Source organism: Chrysemys picta, chromosome 1 (genome assembly GCF_011386835.1).
Source record: "Chrysemys picta bellii isolate R12L10 chromosome 1, ASM1138683v2, whole genome shotgun sequence".
In the NCBI taxonomy this organism is placed as follows: domain Eukaryota; kingdom Metazoa; phylum Chordata; order Testudines; family Emydidae; genus Chrysemys; species Chrysemys picta.
In genome coordinates, this window is record NC_088791.1 from 563,355 (window position 1) to 583,262 (window position 19,908).

The following is a 19,908-nucleotide window of genomic DNA, read 5'->3' on the forward strand; positions in this document are numbered from 1 at the left end:
CAGAGATGGAGTTCCTTGGGGCACAGGACAGACTGGTGAGGTAGGCTTGGAAAGTGTGAACCTGCCTGCTGTTTGTAAATAAACAGGCTTGCATCAAAGAAATACCCGGCTCATATAATCAGTTTCTCCTCCTAATGGAAACAACCCGGCAAGGCCCAGGATTTTGGCTAACGTCTCAGGCCGAGGGGCAACAGTACTAAGCCAGCACGATGAAGCCACGGGTCCCAGGGCCTGCACCTGTCGGAAGGGAAAACAAAGGCAACTGATAGTGGCTGCACTAGGATCCGTCTCATGTTGAGCCCCTGTATTATTGTGTCTGTCCCAGGGGCTCTCAAACTTCCTTGCACCGCGACCCCCATCAGACAACAAAGTTATGACATGACCCTGGGTGGGGGAAGAGGGGGCTGGAGCCCAAGCTCCTCTGCCCTGGGTGGGAGTGGAGCTCAGGATTCAGCTTCAGACATGGGTCCCAGCAAGTCTAATGCTGGCCCTGGCAACCCCATTAAAATGGGGTCGGGACCCACTTTGGGGTCCCGACCCACAGTTTGAGAACCGCTGGTACCTGAAGCACGTCTCCTAGGGTAGGTTTGCACAGCAGCAGCGAGTCTCAGAGCCCAAGTCAACTGACTTGTGCGGCAGGGCTACAAATAGCAGAGCAGGTGTTCCTGCTCCTGCTGGAGCCGGGCTCTGACACCTGTGGAGGGGAGAGGGGCATAGGCCAGGCTCCAGCCCCAGTGAGAAAGTCCACACGGCTAGTTGTAGCCTCCTAGTGCCAGCCGCACAAGCCCAAGCCAGTTGTCCTGGGCTCTGAGCCTCGCTGGCGCGGGTTTTTGTGCTAGGTCGCTCCCCATTCTGTGGGAGGGACAGGCTCTGCGTGTGCTCTCTGCTGGATCAGGGTCCTCGATCTCTTTGTCCACTGCTCAGATTGGGTTTCTGGGGCTCAGTGACTGGCACGAGCGGCCGCAGTTGCTGTGAGTCTGCAGTGCCGGAAGGGAAAGGGTGTGAAGGGAGGCAGGAATCAGGGTGCTGAAATGCCTGACCCTGTCAGGTGCCGACCAGTGAGGATATGTGCTGCAGCAGCTGGCAGCTCTAGCAATCCAGCTCAGGCCAGCTGCAGTTTGTGCGTAGTAAAGGAACCACCGAACTTAGAAAAACTCCTGGTAAAGTCTGTGCGAGAACAAAGTGGTTCTTCTCTGCTGCACAGCATGAGCTGGCCTGCGGGCCAGGGCGGCTGGTCTCGGCTGACAGGCCCGTCCTAGCAGATTTAAAGGTGTAATACATTGAAAACAAAAGCATAAGTTATAATCTAAATACATCATAGCTCATCTGCATAATTTATTCTTCTCTGAAGAGTTTAATCTATCAACTCCAATAATAAACTCATCAATCCCCTTCACTGGTTGGCAGGGCTGCATTTCATGGATCTGAGGAGACGCTAATGTTATGAGCACTGAATTTATCTCTGGAATCGCCTCCTCTGCAGATGAATGCCTTTGACAACACTGAATGCATACACAGCCAGCTCCACGTTCTGCAGGGCCAGACGTCTTCATTTGTAGCTTGGAGCCAAAGCCTGGTGCCTAACTGGGCCCAGCCTGTCAGAGGAGTCCAGTGCCTGGGGCAAACGTCGGGGAGGAGGCGTTAGTTGTGCTGCGCCTGGGGCATTGGGAAATGGGGGCTGAGGGGCAGAAGCAGTGGGATGTGTCAGACTGGAGGGGATCCCCATTCACTGGGGCATTTAAAACTGGTCCCCACACATGTGGGGAACCTTCCGTTAGCAATGGCCAGGCTGGATCAGACCCCATGGGCAGATGCTGCAGAGGAACGTGTAAGAACCCTGCAGGAGCAGATAGGAGATAATCTGCCCCCCACGAAGATCTCACCTTGGTCTCTAAAAGAGTTTGGTGGAAGCCCTGAAGCAGGAAGTTCAATGTCCTTTCCAAAACTTGTCATCATTCATTAAGAACATAAGAACGGCCACACTGGGTCAGACCAATGGTCCATCTAGCCCAGTGTCCTGTCTTCTGACAGTGGCCAGTGCCAGGTGCTTCAGAGGGTATGAACAGAACAGGGCAACTTATCGAGTGATCCATCCCCTGTTGTCTGGTTCCAGCTTCTGGCAGTCAGAGGTTTAGGGACACCCATAACATGGGGTTGCAGCAATGACCATCCTGGCAATAGCCACTGATGGACCTATCCTCCAGACACTTCTCTGGTTCTTTTTTGAACCCTGTTATACTTTTGGCCTCACAACATCCCCTGGCAACGAGTTCCACAGATTGACTGCGTTGTGTGAAGACATACTTCCTTTTGTTTGTTTTAAACCTGCTGCCAATTAATTTCATCGGGTGATCCCTGGTTCATGTGTTAGGTGCAGGGGTAAATACCACTCTCTCCACACCAGTCATGATTTTGCCAGAAACAGACAGGAGTGGAGGAGCTTTGTCGCTGCCCTAAACGCCAGAGGGGTAATGGGAACAGGATGATGATGATTCATGATTTTACAGACCTCTGTCATATCCCCCCCTTAGATTAACAGTCCCAGGCCATTGTAATCTCTCCTTATATGGAAGCTGTTCCATACCCTTAATCATTTTTCTTGTCCTTCTCTGTACTTTTTCCAATTCTAATATATCTTTTTTGAGACGGGGCAAGCAGAGCTGCACACAGTATTCATGGTGTGGGCATACCATGGATTTATATAGTGGCATTATTATATTTTCTGTCATATTATCTATCCTTCACCTAACATGCTGTGAGCTTTTTTCACTGCTGCTGCACTTTGAGTGGATGTTTTCAGAGCACTATCCACGATGACTCCAAGATCCCTTTCTTGAGTGGTAACAGCTAATTTAGACTCCATCATTTTGTATGTGTAGCTGGGATTATATTTTCCAATGTGCATTACTTTGCATTTATCAACAATGAATTTCATTTGCCATTTTCTTTCCCAGTCACCCAGTTTTGTGAGATCCCTTTGTAATGCGTCACAGTCTGCTCTGAACTTAACTATCTTGAGTAATTGTGTATTGTCTGCAAATTTTGCCATCTCATTGTTTACCCCTTTTTCCAGTTCATTTATGAACACGTTGTACAGCACAGGTCCCAGTACAGATCTCTGGGGAACCCCACTATTTACCTCTCTCCACTGTAAAAACTGACTGTTTATTCCTATCCTTTGTTTCTTCTTTGAGTGCTGTCCCTGTGGGTGCTCCACTTCAGGTGTCGGTGCGTCCCGGCGCTGCTGATCGGAGATTTTCGGTAGCAGTGCCTGGTCAGGACGCGCGTGCACAGTAACCGTCTCATGGTGCCATTGGTGATTCAACTAGTGCCCGCTTGTCCCGTCTCCGTCAGTTCCTTCTCAACCGTCCTCGTCTGCACACGGAACTCCAACGGCAGTGTCACAAAATCATCTAGAAAAGAGTTAGAAATAGTTATTAGCTAAGTTTAGCTCTCAGTAGTTAGTTACTTTATAGTTGATCTAGGTTTCCATTTTAACCAGTTAGATTCCCTAAAAAAGAACAATGCTTGCGTCCCGCCGTTTCGACAGGGACGTTTTTAGATATGCCTGGCTCCCCAGGTTTTAAAAGGTGCACTTCTTGCAAAGATGCAAATCCAATCTCTGATGGACACTCCCTTTGTGTCCGATGCTTAGGTGAGTCACACATACCACAGAAGTGCGCTCACTGCAAAAATCTGAAGGCTGGGGCAAGGAGAGATAGGGACCTTCGACTCAAACTCATTTTAATGGAGAAATCCTTAACACCTACATTGGACCCTGGACAGACCACGACAAGGGACTCTCTGGGCACAGCCTCCATTGACAGACTGTCACCTCCTCTGTAAAATCGAGGGAGAGGGCTACATCGTCACCGAGCTGAGAACTGTTAAAAAAGAAACAGTCTGTGGTGAGATCTCTGCCCGCAGTGCTGACCTCATCCAGAGCAAGCACTGGGCACCTCCGGCAGGACGAAGGAGTCGAGTGGCAGGCACAAAACGGCCTCCTTCTCCACAGCACTGACTCCCCCTGCAAAGGGCTCGGTACCACAACCTCTACCACACGATTGCTCCCCCTCCGGCACCGAGTTCATTGGCGCTGACCACGGAACCGCCAGAACCGACGACTGCGGCACCTATGAAGGCTACGCACCAAAGAACTGCACCGACCTCACTTCCACACAAGGAGGCGGCACAGAAGGATACGGAGCCATATATGTCGGCACCGATCCCCCTAATACAGACATCTGACATGCAAGCGTCATCTGCACCTGGATCTCCACTACTCGACACCGGTCGCTCACCGGTACTGATGGCACCAGGCCAACCTGATTCTCCCATTGCTACACCTTTCTCAAGTGATGAGAATGATGACGCAGAGGAGGCAGTCTTCTCTTCGGGACACTCCTCCCCCACAGGCACCGAACCTCATTATAGACCCAGGGAAGAGAGCACCAGGAACCTACAACCATCGCTCGCTAACAATGCCATTTCCTGTCCAATGGCCACAATGGGATCCATGGGCAGCCTACAGGTCTCAATTCCACAGACTTCCCTCTTCCCACAGGAAGCCCGTATGCGCTGCACCAACATCAGTACCCAAACCCTCTGAGGAAGGGGAGGAAGAGAGGGATGACACTTCGGAACAGGAGGCGTCCCCAGAGCACAACTCCTCTTCTTCCCCTGATGAAGCAGTTATGCCCCCACCTTCTGCTTCTATAGCTGACTTTAAACAATTTCAGGAGCTATTCCAGTGGGTGGCTCAGAGTCAGAACTTTCCTCTTGAAGAGGTACAGGAGACACAACACCAACTCCTTAAGATCCTACACACTTCCTCTATGTCAAAGATCGCATTGCCCATCAATAATGCCTTGCTGGAATGCGCAGACACGGTGTGGGAAACTCCTGCCACCATTAATCATAGAATAATAGAAGATTAGGGTTGGAAGGGACCTCAGGAGGTCATCTAGTCCAACCCCCTGCTCAAAGCAAGACCAATCCCCAGACAGATTTTTGCCCCAGATCCCTAAATGGGCCCCTCAAGGATTGAACTCACAACCCTGGGTTTAGTAGGCCAATGCTCAAACCACTGAACTATCCCTCCCCCAACCGATAAATGTACGGACAGGAAATACTGTGTACCAAATAAAGGAATGGATTTCCTGAACTCACACCCAGAACCAAACTCATTCGTAGTGGAGGCAGTTAACCAACGGGGCAAACAATCTCAATTCAAATCCACACCCCTGGACAAGGATTGGAAGAGATTAGACCTCATAGGATGCACAGTTACACTTCAGCGACCCTACAATTCCACACGGCTAACTATACAGCACTACTCTCAAACTACAACCATGACAACTACGCCAAATTGACAGAATTTGTACAGGATGTTCCTGAGGAAAAAAATAGAACAATTACGGGCCATCGTCAACGAGGGACAACTTATTGTTAGAACAGCGCTCCAGGCATCCCTCGACATGGCAGACACAGCAGCGCACATGACGGTTACAGCCATTGTCATGCGCAGAGCATCATGGCTTTATTCATCGGGCATCCCCAGAGAACTTCAACACAAGGTTGAAGACCTTCCCTTTGACAGAGACAAGGTCTTCTCCGCTAAGACAGATGTGGCCCCCCACTCCATGAAGGACTCTAGAGCGACACTAAGAACCCTCAGGATATACACCCCTCCCCAACTGGAGATGCTGATATCAACCATACAATCGGAACAGAGACAACACGTTGCAGCGCCAACAGATGGACAAAGTCAAAGAAACAGATCATAGAGATGTCGCCATAACCAATCTCAGACTGCGACATCCCAATGCCACCAAACAAACTGCAGTTTTGAAACATTGGTCAAGGGTCTGACCGACCTCCCCCGACCACCAGCGCCACTAGAACGAGCAACCCACATTTTTGGTCATCGACTCCAACCATTCTGCCATATGTGGGACACTATCATCACTGACCACTGGGTTTTGGAGATCATCCAAATGGGTTATATCATCCCCTTTACCTCTATCCCACCTACCCACTCCTTCCATGTCCCTCTTCAGGGACCCTTCTCACAAGCATCTATTGAGAAAAGAAGTAGATCACCCCCTCTACAATCAGGGGCCATGGAACAAGTTCCAACACAACACAGAGGGAAAGGGTTTTGCTCCCATTATTTCCTGACTCAAAAGAAAAACGGAGGTTGGAGACCCATACTAGATCTCAGAAAACTGAACACATTTGTCCGCACCCACAGATTCAAAATGGTCACACTGAACTTGATCATCCCAGCATGGAAAAGGGGGACTGGTTCTCAGCCCTTGACCTACAAGATGCATATTTCCACATTACCCGCTCACAGACGATTCCTACAATTCACAGTGGGACAAGATCACTTCCAATACAGAGTACTGTCATACTGACTGTCGACAGTTCCACGAGTCTTTACCAAAACCCTTGTGGTGGTAGCTGCTCATCTGCACAGACAGGGAATATTGAAATTCCCATACTTAGACAATTGCCTGCTAAAAGGCTCTACCAGGACAGAAACATTACACCTCACTCGACAGACCATCTCTCTGTTTCACTCCCTAGGGCTACAATCAACGAAAAGAAATCTACCCTAACTCCAGCACAACAACTGGACTTCAGAGGAGTGCACCTGGACTCAGCAGAGGCCAAAGCTTTGGTACCGATGCCCCGATTCACAGTGCTGACCTCCCTCACATTGGTGATCTCAGACAGCCCGTGGGCGTCTGCACGCATCTGCCTACAACTCCTGGGACACATGGCGGCCACCACTTTTGTTGTGAAACATGCCAGACTACACTTGCGCTGCTTTCAGGGATGGCTGAACTTGGTGTATAGTCCACGTAAGCACAGCCTACACAAAAGTGTCACGCCAACCACAGAAGTCCTACATTGACTACGATGATGGACAAACCCAAGAAACGTATGCTCAGGCATCCCATTTCAACTAGATCCACCATCCATACAAATCACAGCAGATGCCTCACTTATGGGATGGGGAGCTCACCTAAATCAACATACAATCCAAGGCAAGTGGACCCCCACGGAAACACGCTTACACATCAACCTGCTCGAATTATGCGCGGTCTGCAACGCGTGCCGACATTTCCTCCCTATTATACGAGGCAAAACGATAAGGATCCTGATGGACAACATCAGGTGTGTGTTCCATATAAACCGTCAGGGTGGGACACGTTCCCACTCCTTATGCATGGAGGCCCTAAAACTATGGAACTGGTGCATAAAACACAACATCTGTTACAGCAGCATACCTCCCGGGCTGACAGAACATGGTGGTGGACACTTTAAGCACAGTTTTCCCAAGAGCACAAATGGGAACTGAACGATGAAATAACACAACACATTTTTCACATGTGGGGATTCCCACACATAGACCTGGCCGTGACATCAGTAAACAAGAAATGCCCAAACTTTTGCTCACAAGTAGGACTCAGAGCACGATCCATGGGGGATGCTTTTCTCATCAAATGGAATGCTCCTCTCCAATATGCATGCCCACCGATACCTCTGATCTCCAGAGTGATACACAAAATAGGAAACGACAAGCCAAAATAATACTCATAGTACCAACATGGCCCAGACAGACTTGGTTCCCGTACCTGACGACACGCATGGTGATCTGCACACCGTTCAGTCTCCCTCGCCTACGGAATTTTCTCTCTCAGGACAATGGTCAAGTCCTCCACCTGAGACTTCACGTGAAGGTATGGCTACTTCATGGCTCTGCCCCGACGAACTGGCTGCTCAGAAGAGGTAGGACAAGTGGTAATAAACAATAGGAAGCACAACACACGTACTACCAGCCTCCAAAAATGGAAAAGATTTTCTGTGGTGCCAAAACAAGCAAATATCTGGAAGCCGGGCATCACTTCCACTGATCCCTAAAGATCTCAGGGCTCACTATGAGTTTACTTAGAGTTCACCTTGTGGCCATCACAGCTTTCCAACAGGTAGACGGGCTGTCAGTATTCGGCCACACGATTACCAAGCGAAAAGACGCTAAAACACCTGACTTGAGCCTGAGCGGGACCCAACCTGACCAGACCCGACCCTTCCCCCAATCCCGAGTCAGCGCCGCCACTCCCTTGTCCTTGGAGCTGGGCCTGGGAGGCTGGGCAGGGCAGGAGGCTGTGAGCAGACACTGCCCAAGCCAAGCCAAGCGGGTCCGGTTGTTTTCTGATATGACCTGAAGCTGACACATGGAGTTGGGTCCTCTCAGGTTGGGTTGCAGAGCCCTAAATCATAGCCCCGGCCTTGCCTGGCATGGGGCCACCACAGGCCCTCACTGCCCAGACACAGGAGAGCTGCCTCGTTCTCTGGTGCAGCCAAGCTAGCTGCTGGGGCCCAAGCATAGTTTTCGTTAGGTCCTACATAAATAGTGGTGGGTGTTTTCCTTAGCTATTGCCATGTGTAGATTCTGGTACTCCCAAGGGCTCTTCCTTGGGATAGCAGTAGGAAGGGAGGGGGGGGGTCACAGCTGTGCCGTACGCGGGAGGGGGGTCACAGCTAGGCCGTACGTGGGAGCGGGGGTCACAGCTGGACCGTATGCGGGGGGGGGGGTCACAGCTGGGCTGTACACGTCATGGCAGGACGCAGGCCAGGCCTGTGTCATGCTGCACACAAAAAGAGGGCACTAAATATTTCAGAGGAATCTCAGTTCCTGTAATTTCTCTGCCAGTGGATTCTAGAGTGAAACTTATAAATTGTTAAAGGCCTGCCGGAGACTTGAGCATCCGCACTGAGCCCCTCCCGGAGCCTCCGAGAGTTGGGCTCCACCCCCACCCCCACGCTGACCCCTGGCTGTGCGCTCTGGAGCCGGGACCCCCCCACACACTCCCCCACGCTGACCCCTGACTGTGCGCTCTGTAGCCGGGACCCCCCCCACACTCCCCCACGCTGACCCCTGGCTGTGCGCTCTGTAGCCGGGACCCCCCGACACTCCCCCACTCTGACCCCTGGCTCTGCGCTCTGGAGCCGGGACCCCCCCAGACGCTCCCCCACGCTGACCCCTGGCTGTGCGCTCTGTAGCCGGGACCCCCCGACACTTCCCCACTCTGACCCCTGGCTATGCGCTCTGTAGCCGGGACCCCCCCACACTTCCCCACTCTGACCCCTGGCTGTGCACTCTGGAGCATCTCAGTGGGGCAGCATGTCACAGGCAACGTTTGGCAAAATCCCACGTTAAGACATTTGTAATTTTCTACCACACAGCCACCATTTCAGCCCCACGCCCAGGCAGGTCGTGAGCAGCTGGGCGAGAGGCAATGGGAGGGTTTCCAGGCAGGAGAGGGCAGAGGATGCACTTCCCTCTCCTCCTGGCCGGCTGTGGTCATCTCCACTTTAGGCTGGGGAATGCCTTGGGGATGGGCTGTACTGGTGCTGGGTCCCCTGTGGCGGGCGGCTGCTGTGCCCGGCGGGGCCCTGCCAGGGTGCGTGTGACCAGCAGGCGGGAGCTGGGGGTTTCTCTCAGTGTCACTGATGTTCTCGCTCGGTTCGGGTGGGCTAGCTGCCTCGCTGGGCACACAGCAGTGCCAGCCTGTTTGGTCCACGACCTGGGAGGTGTTTGGGGAGCCCCAGACCTGTGAGCTGGAGCCAGGTCCCTCTGCTGGTACCCGCCAATGTCTGTGCCCTGTGCAATGCCAGGCCAGGCCCGTTCAGTGTGCTCGGTCTGTCTGTCTCAGACACGCCCTTCGTCGCATCTTTCTCCTGCCCCAAGTGCCCCCATGGCGGCTGAATGCCCAGCCCTGCCTGGGGCGGGCCTGGGCCTGGGGATGAGTGACAGTCCATGCTGATCCCTCGAGACCTGCCTGCTCCGTGGATAGCCCAGGGCTTCCTGGGGGGTCGGCGCAGGTCCCAGATGGGGCTGGGCTGGGGGCTCTGCCCCTTCCCGGGGGGGTTGGTGCAGGTTCCGGACGGGGCTGGGCCGGGGGCTCTGTCCCATCCCGGGGGGTCGGCACAGGTCCCGGACGGGGCTGGGCCGGGGGCTCTGCCCCGTACCGGGGGGTCAGCGCAGATCCCAGATGGGGCTGGGCTGGGGGCTATGCCCCTTCCCAGGGGGGTCGGCACAGGTCCCGGACGGGGCTGGGCCGGGGGCTCTGCCCCGTACCGGGGGGTCAGCGCAGATCCCAGATGGGGCTGGGCTGGGGGCTATGCCCCTTCCCGGGGGGGGGGGGGGGTCGGCGCAGGTCCCGGATGGGGCTGGGCCGGGGGCTCTGTCCCATCCCCGGGGGGTTGGCGCAGGTTCCGGACGGGGCTGGGCCGGGGGCTCTGTCCCATCCCGGGGGGTCGGCACAGGTCCCGGACAGGGCTGGGCCGGGGGCTCTGCCCCGTACCGGGGGGTCAGCGCAGATCCCAGATGGGGCTGGGCTGGGGGCTATGCCCCTTCCTGGGGGGGTCGGCGCAGGTCCCAGATGGGGCTGGGCTGGGGGCTCTGCCCCTTCCCGGGGGGGTCGGTGCAGGTCCCAGATGGGGCGGGGCTGGGCTGGGGGCTCTGCCCCTTACCGGGGGGGGGGGGGCTCGGTGCAGGTCCCGGATGGGGCTGGACTGGGCGCTCTGCCCCTTCCCAGGGGGGTTGGTGCAGGTCCCAGATGGGGCAGTGCTCATTGCCTTGAGAAGCGTGGGGGGGGGGGATTGCTCCCACCTCCCCACGCTAGGGACACCCCAGCTCTGCTCTCTCCCCACCCCTGCTCAGTGCACAGGTGAGGTCCCTGGGCAGACAGGGGGAGCGCTGGGGCTGGGCGCTCAGCTCCTGAGTGCCAATTCGTCCTATCCACACTGCTGGCCGGGTGGATGCCTGACAGAACCCCTGCTTATCCTGAGTCCCTGTCTGTCTGCACTGCGCTCTGGCTCTGGGATGGGTGCAAGGGGCACTACATGCTATTGACCTCCTGCCCTCTCTGCGTCTTCTCACCCCTAGGTAGATGAAGAGGGATTTCCATGAACCTCAAGCCTGTGACATTCTCATCAGGTAGGTCCCTGCCTGTAACCCTCTGGGGAGCACCCTTCGGGATGGCACAGACGTCCCGGGCGGGAGTGAGGGGCAGCCTGGTGGGAGCCTATGGTAGGGCTCAGGCAGGCAGCCGGAGAGGGAGATGTGGGTGGGTGGGACTGTGCAGAGCCCAGAGGGGAGACTGGGGAACGTGAGCTTGCTGCAGTGGGGGCTGATGAGGACTGGAATGGGGGGTGGGGACGGACATGCCTGTAGCAGTGCTGGGAGGGGGATCCTAGCAGCAGCACTGTGAAGGTGGAAGGAGAGGAAGAGGAAGGAGGTGGGCAGGCTGAGAGGGGGGCAGTAATTGGGGCGGGGGAAAAGGCCTGGCCAGGCCCAGGCTCTGAGCAGCCAGGAGGGAGGGTAGCGTTTGGGCAGGTTCTAAAGGAAGCAGAGACGGGATCTCTGTATGTTGCACATACACAATGGGAAATGACTGCCCAGGAAGGAGCACTGCGGGAAGGGATCGGGGGGTCAGAGGGGATCACAAGGTAAATATGAGTGAACAGTGTGACACTGTTCCAAAAAAAGCAAACACTGTTCCGGGCTGTATTAGCAGGAGTGTTGTAAGCAAGACACGAGAAGTAATTCTTCCGCTCTGCTCTGCGCTGATTAGGCTTCAAAAGGAGTAATGCAGAGGTTCTCAAACTGTGGTACGTGGACCACCAGTGGTCCGCGAGCTCCATTCAGGTGGTTCGTGGATAGTTCCCTCTAAGGTGTGTGCCTGGGCGGCCGCACACAAGAGAAAGAAGGGCCACCCACCTAATTAGTGGAGCTGTGCAGGCATGGCTCCACTGATTAGGTGCCTGGACCCTGGAGAAGATGCCCATGTAAGGTGAGGTGGTGGCCTTGGGGGGAATAGAGGGTAGGTGGACGGGGGCAGTGGGGTGAGAAGAGGGGGTGGGGGAAATTTGGGATGTGCAGGGCTGCGGTGGCCAGAGAAAGAGGCGACTTTCCCCAGCTCCACGGCTGCAGCTGCCGGGGAGACACGGCCCTCCTTCCCAGCCCCAGCTCGGGGCCTGCCATGGTGGGGGAGAGACCCCCCTCCTTCCCAGCCCCAGCTTAGGGGCTGCCATGGTGGGGGAGAGACCCTCCTCCTTCCCAGCCCCAGCTCTGTGGCTGCCGTGGAGGGGGAGAGAGGGCACATCCCTCGCATTAGAAAGGTAAGACTACTGATATTAAAATATGAGTTGTGGGCTTTTAGTTGTAGAACAAAAAAAGTTTATTATTATTAAGGATTTTTTTATATAGCACTTTTATCCAAAGCGCTTTACAATAGTTAGCTAATGGTACAAACAACATTTGGAAAAAGAAGAACAGGAGGACTTGTGGCACCTTAGAGACTAACAAATTTATTAGAGCATAAGCTTTCGTGGACTACAGCCCACTTCTTCGGATGCATATAGAATGGAACATATATTGAGGAGATATATATACACACATACAGAGAGCATAAACAGGTGGGAGTTGTCTTACCACCTCTGAGAGGCCAATTAATTAAGAGAAAATTTTTCTCTTAATTAATTGGCCTCTCAGAGGTGGTAAGACAACTCCCACCTGTTTATGCTCTCTGTATGTGTGTATATATATCTCCTCAATATATGTTCCATTCTATATGCATCCGAAGAAGTGGGCTGTAGTCCACGAAAGCTTATGCTCTAATAAATTTGTTAGTCTCTAAGGTGCCACAAGTCCTCCTGTTCTTCTTTTTGCGGATACAGACTAACACGGCTGCTACTCTGAAACATTTGGAAAGATCATTAAGTGGGCCGCCGAGACCCTCAGCAATTTTCAAGTGGTCCGCGAAAAAAAAAGTTTGAGAACTACTGGAGTGTTGTGTCCAGTTCTGGGCGCCACATTTCAGGAAAGATGTGGACAAGAAGCAACGGGCTTAAATTGCAGCAAGGACGGTTTAGGTTGGACATTAGGAAAAACTTCCTCACTGTCAGGGTGGTTAAGCCCTGGGATAAATTGCCCAGGGAGGTTGTGGAATCCCCCCTCATTGGAGATGTTTAAGAGCAGGTTGGACAAACACGGGTCAGGGATGGTCCAGATAATACTTAGTCCTGCCTCAGTGCAGGGGACAGGGCTAGATGATCTCTGGAGGGCCCATCCAGTCCTACAATTCTATGATCCGACAGGTGCCTGGATATGCCCCACCCCAGAGCAGAGTGCAGGTGTGTGCCAGCACCACCCCAAGCAGCACCCGGCAACCAGCAGGGAAGGCGGAGGCAGAGGGAGCCAGCAGGTGCCTGGGCTGTGCTGGCAGGAGGGTGTAACGATGCTGGTTCTGGTGGGACCCCACGGAGAGTGCCAATTCAGGACAAATTGCTTAAAGCAGGGCAGTTACAGCCCAAGGCTGGGGTTCCTTTGCACACCAAGGCACCAAACCAGCCAGCCAGAGAGGACTTCGGTCTCACCCCACTGGCAAACCACAAGTCACACAAGCAATTCCCTTAGACACTCCAGTTTCCCAGTATCACCACCAGTGCCACTCATTATGGGGATGAATGGTTATGAAAACCAATACCCCAGTAAAAGAAAAAAGGTTCTCCCGATCCCAAAGGACCAAGCCCCAGACCCAGGTCAATATACAAATCAGATCTTGCCCACAAATCACGCTATTGCCAATCCTTTAGAATCTAAAATCTAAAGGTTTATTCATAAAAGGAAGAAGATAGAGATGAGAGCTAGAATTGGTTAAATGGAATCAATTGCATACAGTGATGGCAAAGTTCTTGGTTCAGGCTTGTAGCAGTGATGGAATAAGCTGCAGGTTTAAATCAAGTCTCTGGAACATCCCCAGCTGGGATGGGTCATTCAGTCCTTTGTTCAGAGCTTCCGTTTGTAGCAAAGTCCCTTCAGAGGTCAGAAGCAGGATTGAAGACAAGCTGGAGGAGCTGCAGCAGCTTTTTATAGTCTCTTGCCATGTGGTCTCTGCTTTCTTTGTCCCAAGGACACGCTGTCCAGCACATGGCCTGGGAGAACCTCAGAGTTCTGTCCATAGGCCTGTCCCTGCATACTTTGCTGAGTCACAAGGTGTCACAGACTCACAGATCGTGCCCACTCTTGGCCCCGTGCGGTCCGTGGGGGGTGCCCTTTTCAGTGCGACAGCCCTTCTCGGGGGTCCACTCTCTCTCGGGGTCAGGCCCCTCCACCTCCTGGAGCCGCACCTCTCTGAGCCTTAGCACGTCTGTCTCTGCTGTGGGCCCCCTCAGGGAGTCCACTCGCTCTGGATCCCTGGGGCCTCCACCCCCAAAGGAGTTGATGCCACCCTGTTATCTAGACCGGAGTGACTCTCAGCCAGCATAAAACAGGAGGATTTATTGAGAGTTGAACACAGCACAGGAAACTCTCAGGGCCTCGGGCCTGGCCTCCCTCAGCCCAGCACATCCCAGTCTCTCTGCCTCCAGGTGGGCTCTGCCTGCTCCCCGTCTCCAGCCCAGAGCCCCCCTGCTTCCCAGCTGGGCATCTGAGATCACCGGCCCCAGGCCCTGCCTCTGTCCATTGTCTTCTCTCCAGGTAAACAGGGTCGTAAACCGGGGCCTCCTCTCCTCGCTTCTGTCCTCTGGCTGGAACCGGCTGGTTAGGTCACAGGGTCCTCACTCTGCAGCCCATTATCCGCCCACTGGCCAGAACTGGCTGCGTCTTCTCAGCTGGGCCTCCGGGTCACCAGGTCGCCAGGTCACCGGTCGCTGGGGTATCCATCCTCCAGGCCATCGGTGGGGTCCCCAAGTCCTCTCTCCGGTCCTCTGCAAAACAAACTCCTTCTCCCTTCACCTCGTTAAACCAGTAACACCCAGGGAAACAGAGTCCCACCTCCTCCGCGTGCAAACCATTGAACACTCCACAGAAAACAAGAAAACCCCCCACTTCGTCACACAAGGCGTATCTGCCTTCTCTCAATGGGTCAATTGTGTAGACATCAAGCAAATGGGCCATCAAGCAGGCTAGGCAGTGCTGATGCAAACTTGTCTGGGAAGTTTCCCAGAAGCATAGCATAAGTTTGAAATACAGACAGTACAGAGCCAATATTCATAACTTCAACTACAAAACTGATACACACATATAGACAGCATAATCATAACCAGTAAACCATAACCTTGTCTTAGACACCCCATTTGACCCCCTTTAGAAAAGATTTGGTGCCACTACAGGACCCTGGTTGCAACAATGATCTATACGGTCCCAGTTCATGTCAATAACGTCACAGAGGGGAAATGTGGGGCAGAGCTGTGGAGGTGGTAGGGGATGAAAGGGGATATGGGGAGCTGAGAGCGGCACCGGGGGGTGGTATGTGTGTGCGTGCTGGCTGTTACAGCACAGAAGCCTGCGGGGAGCCAGTGTCTGATTTGATTTGTGAGATGAGTGTGTACGTCTGTGTCTCCGTGTGTGTTTGTCTGTGTCGCTGCATGTGTGTGTGTGTCTGTCTGTCTGTCTTTGTTTGTCAGTGTGCATGTGTGCCTGAGTGCGAGTGTGTGTGTGTGTGTGTGTGCATGTGGGTCTGTCTATGTGGGTGTGTGGGTGTCTGTCTGTGAGTGTGTGTCTGTGTGTGTATCTGTCTGTGTGTGTCTGTGTATGTATGTGTCTGTGTGCATGTGTGTCTGTCTGTGTGCATGTCTATGTCTCTGCGTGTGTGTGTGTGTGTGTGTGTGTTTGTGTGTGTTTGTGTCTGTGTGTGTCTGTGTATGTATGTGTCTGTGTGCATGTGTGTCTGTCTGTGTGCATGTCTATGTCTCTGCGTGTGTGTGTGCGTGTGTGTTATGCATGGGGATTAGGATGTGGAGAGTTCGGGCAGATTTAGGAGTTGCCAGGTCCAGCCCCGCCGGTTACACTGGCCCCAGTGGGATTTGCTGTTGCCTGTGTGTTCTGGGCGACGGGATGAGCAGCAGCCGGTCTGCCCTGCACTGTCTGTTTCTCTGGGTCCCCTCTCCTTCGTCTCCGTGGACATTGCACTGGGTTTAGTGTCACTCTCTGTTCCATTCCTTATGTATCGTCTTGCTCTGTTTGCTTGTGGGACAGCACTATCCGCAGGCTCTGTGATGTGCCAGCTTTTCAACAGGCCCTTGAAGGTCCCAGTCTGCCTTAAGAGCAGGCCATAGGCCTTAACACCCCAAGGCTGAGCAGCTGGGCTCCAGCTGTTTTACCCCATGAGCTCTGCCCAGCAATTCATGCTGAGACAGGCTCTGGCTCAGAGAGGCTGCAGAGAGGTTCAGGGACCCATAACAGTGACACCAGGCAGCCTTTCCAAACAGAGGAGGGTTTAGGGGTCCCCTGGAACACGGCGTGGGGAGCCTGTAGACCAGCGTAGGGCAGCAAAGACACAGTCCAGACTGGCCAATGCCAAGGCTCCCTTTTCCTGTAGGAACCACCTCGGTTTCCATCCTCGGTGTCTGGCCCATCGGAAGAGCTGTGTCTTTGCAGGGTGTGCAGAGCCGCACCTCGGAGAGACATGGCTGCTCCAACCTAACCCCCAGGGGACCTAGCTACGGCCTCTCGGGGGGGGGGGGTACCTGCGCCAGAGAGAGCCCCTTCCATCGACATGGTAGCGTTGTGAGTGCAGACATACCTACAGCCACCGCCCCATTGTCCTCCTCCTGCCCGCCTGCCGTGCTCACATGTGCTGCCTGCCAGAATTGCCCCTGGGTGGGGTCAGTAGCTCAGTCCTTGGGGTTCCCACTGTCTTTCTGCAGCCTCCATGGATCTGGGTCAGTTCCGGCCAGTCCCGAACAACCCGTTCACCTCTCCTGTCTCCTGCTTTCCTCCAGGGGCAGCATTTTAGCCCTTCGACTCCTACGTCACTGCCGTGCGTCTCGCTGTCTGGAGCGGTTCACAGCCGTGAGTGCCAGCCTCAGGGCAGACTGTCAGAAGCTGGGCAGATGCCCCAGACCGGTCGTGTGTTCTGTGGTTAGATTTCACCAACCCAGCAACAAGTGTGAACTCCTGACGCGCTAGAACAGTCTTACCACGGCGTCACAGACAGGCCCTGGGGCCCTCCAGTCTGTCTGCCACCCCCATCTCACACCAAAGACAACCCCAATCCTATAGCAAACTAATGCAGGATTTATTAGCTAGGAAAAAGAAACGAGAGCGTTATTTACACGTTAAAGCAGGCAACATGTACACACAAATGAGTTACCGTCTCTAAGGCGAGAGAGCTGTAGCAATCTGTCAGCAATGAATGTCGGATAGGGCTAACCCTGGTTGACCCTGGGGTCTCTGCTTCTCTTCCCTAGCTCCAGCCCTCGGAGAGTCCAAACAGCAAAGAGTGAGATGAACAATTTTCTTGCGGTCCTGTTTTCTTCCCTTCTTCCAGCCAGGGCCGGCTCCAGGGTTTTGGCCGCCCCAAGCAGCCAAAAAAAAAAAAAAAAAAAAAGCCGTGATCGCGATGGCAATTCGGCGGGAGGTCCTTTGCTCCGAGCGGGAGTGAGGGACCATCCGCCGAATTGCCACAGAATACCTGGACGTGCCGCCCCTCTCCAAAGCGGCTGCCCCAAGCACCTGCTTGCCAGGCTGGTGCCTGGAGCCGGCCCTGCTTCCAGCATTCAAGCTGATGGGACAGGCTTTCCTGCACTTAACGACTGCATGGGTGTGAGAGGGCCCTTAACCAAGTCTTTGTATCCTGATGTTGTACAAGGGCCCATTGAGTTCTGATCGTCCTTCCTGATGGGCGGTGGACCATTCCTCCTGCCTGGGCTCACAGGGTCAGAGCAGGCATTTCTGCAGTTATAAAGCAAAGCTTTGTATCACCTTGTAGCATGGGATATAGACATCACCAGAGATTCACTCAGGCAGCAGCGTACGAGCGTTCCACAGAGTCTAAATGCTGAACACATTCTTGTAAGGCTCACCCCTAACTTGGACAACACTAACATACGGGAGAGCTGCGCTGGTGTCCAGCTCTGAATTTGTCAGTGCTCAACTGACACCTGCAGCCTTGGCACTAGCTGGTACCTGCTCTGCCAGCATCACACCCTGCACATCAGTCATAACAATATTACAGAGGATTCCCACTCGCCATCACATTGCTTCTGCCTCCTGTTGCTCTGTGACAGCCCCTCCCCCCGAGCAGGGTTTTCACGGAGCTCTCTGCAGAGAAGCCTCTGGGGACAGGGTGGCAGAGTCTCTTTCCTGAGCGGTTACAGTGCCTGTTTCCTATAGGCCCGGGCTGAGGGTGGCCACCAGGAAGCTGATGAGATGCTGCCCTAGGGCTTGGGTTGACAGGCGCTTGGGGGAGGCTTCAATAGACAGCTGGCCTAGTGGACACATCTCCCAGTGAGAGACCCTGGGCTCTGCTGTGTGCATGCTCCCTCCCATAGGAGACTTCCCCGCTCCCTGTCCCTCCCAGTAGCGCTCCCAGCCCCTGTCCCTGCATAGGAGAGTTCCCAGCCCCCTGTACCTGAGGTCCCCCGCCCTCCTTGCCTCTACTCCCCATAGCAGAGCCCCCCACCTTCTGGCTCCTCTGTACAGCAGCAACCTGCTTGTTCCCATGATAAGCGGGTAATCGATTCCGTCTCGCGCAGAACAAGGTCAGGCCCAGGCGAAGGGAAGGGGTCCGGGTTTGGGCGAGCTTGGCAAGGGCTCCCCAGCCACGCACAGGGCAGGGATTTCAACCACAACGGTTCTTAAAAGCAAAAGGAAAGTGGTGTTAAGGGGAAAACCGCTTTGCTTCCTGCTTCCCACAGCTCCGCTGGACCCGGCACCCTCAGCTCAGCTCCCTGGAGAATGTCACAGGACCCCCCTTCCCTTCACCCCATCACTGGGATTAATAGCTGTCTTTCAAAACATTACTGATCTCGGTCAGATACCACCTTGGCCACACCAGGCTGTTTGGCTGTAGCTCCTTTCAGTCAGGTTCCTGCTGCCCACCACCGACGTATCTGAGCACAAGCCTTTGGCCGTCCCAGAGCTTCTCCTACCCCCCTTTGCAGAGGGCCTGGGCGGGGGATTGAGGCCCCATCTGAACAATGTGGCTCAGTTAATGCCTCTATAGGAACCTTAACATTTGCATGTATCCACTTGTTTAACTGCCCCTCTGCAGTGCTGTGTGCAGAGTGAGAACTCTTGGCTGGTTAATAACACTGGCCATTGCAATGGGCCAGGCAGGGTGCCCCAGCCCCCCCCTCCCCCCAGCCCGCTGAGGTCACTGGGGGCAACAGGCCTGTTCCCCCTTGGCTTCTCTCAGTGGCTAGCTGGAGGTGGCAGGTTTCTGCAAGGCTGGATGGGGCGAGCAGGATCCTGGCCGCCGAACAGCAGAAGGAGAACCCTAAAGCTTCGGGCGTGGAGCACATGGCAGATGGAGAGCCCATGCTGCCTACCCACGCACGTATGCACAGCCCAGAACCACCCCGAGTTTAGCTGGGAGCAGCCACCGTCTCACGCTCACATTGGAGTGCATCTGTGCCAGGCCCAATTTGCAAAAAGGTACCTTAAAAGTGTGCAAGCACAATGATTCAACGTGCAAATGCAGCAGGTGCCTTTGCTCACTCATTTCTGTGTGTGCACTGCTGAGAATCAGGCTGAAGCATCTCTTCCCTCTGTGATCCCCTGTCCCTGAGGTTATGGGAGGGGGAGTGTCAGCGCAGCCGGGTCCCAGTGAGCCGAGGGAGGGGGAGGGTCAGTGCAGCCGGGTCCTAGGGAGGGTGAGGGTCATTACAGAAGGGTCCCAGGGAGGGTGAGGGTCAGTGCAGCCGGTTCCTAGAAAGCAGAGGGAGGGGGAGGGTCAGTGCAGAGGGGTTACCTATTTATTTCATAGAATCATAGACTATCAGGGTTGGAAAGAACCTCAGGAGGTATCTAGTCCAACCCCCTGCTCCCAGCAGGACCAACCCCAACTAAATCATCCCAGCCAGGGCTTTGTCAAGCCTGACCTT

General features: G+C 54.4%; 1 protein-coding gene across 13 annotated transcripts in view; it reads left to right on the top strand.

Moving 5' to 3' along the window:
• Positions 1-19,908, top strand: part of SHANK3 (SH3 and multiple ankyrin repeat domains 3) — a 703,681-nt gene that overhangs the window by 35,225 nt on the left and 648,548 nt on the right. For all 13 annotated transcript variants that reach the window (XR_010600169.1, XM_065589968.1, XM_065590128.1 and 10 more), the window contains exon 2: positions 10,964-11,014. The gene's annotated coding sequence lies outside the window, so the exon portion shown is untranslated. The remainder of the gene's footprint in view (positions 1-10,963; positions 11,015-19,908) is intronic.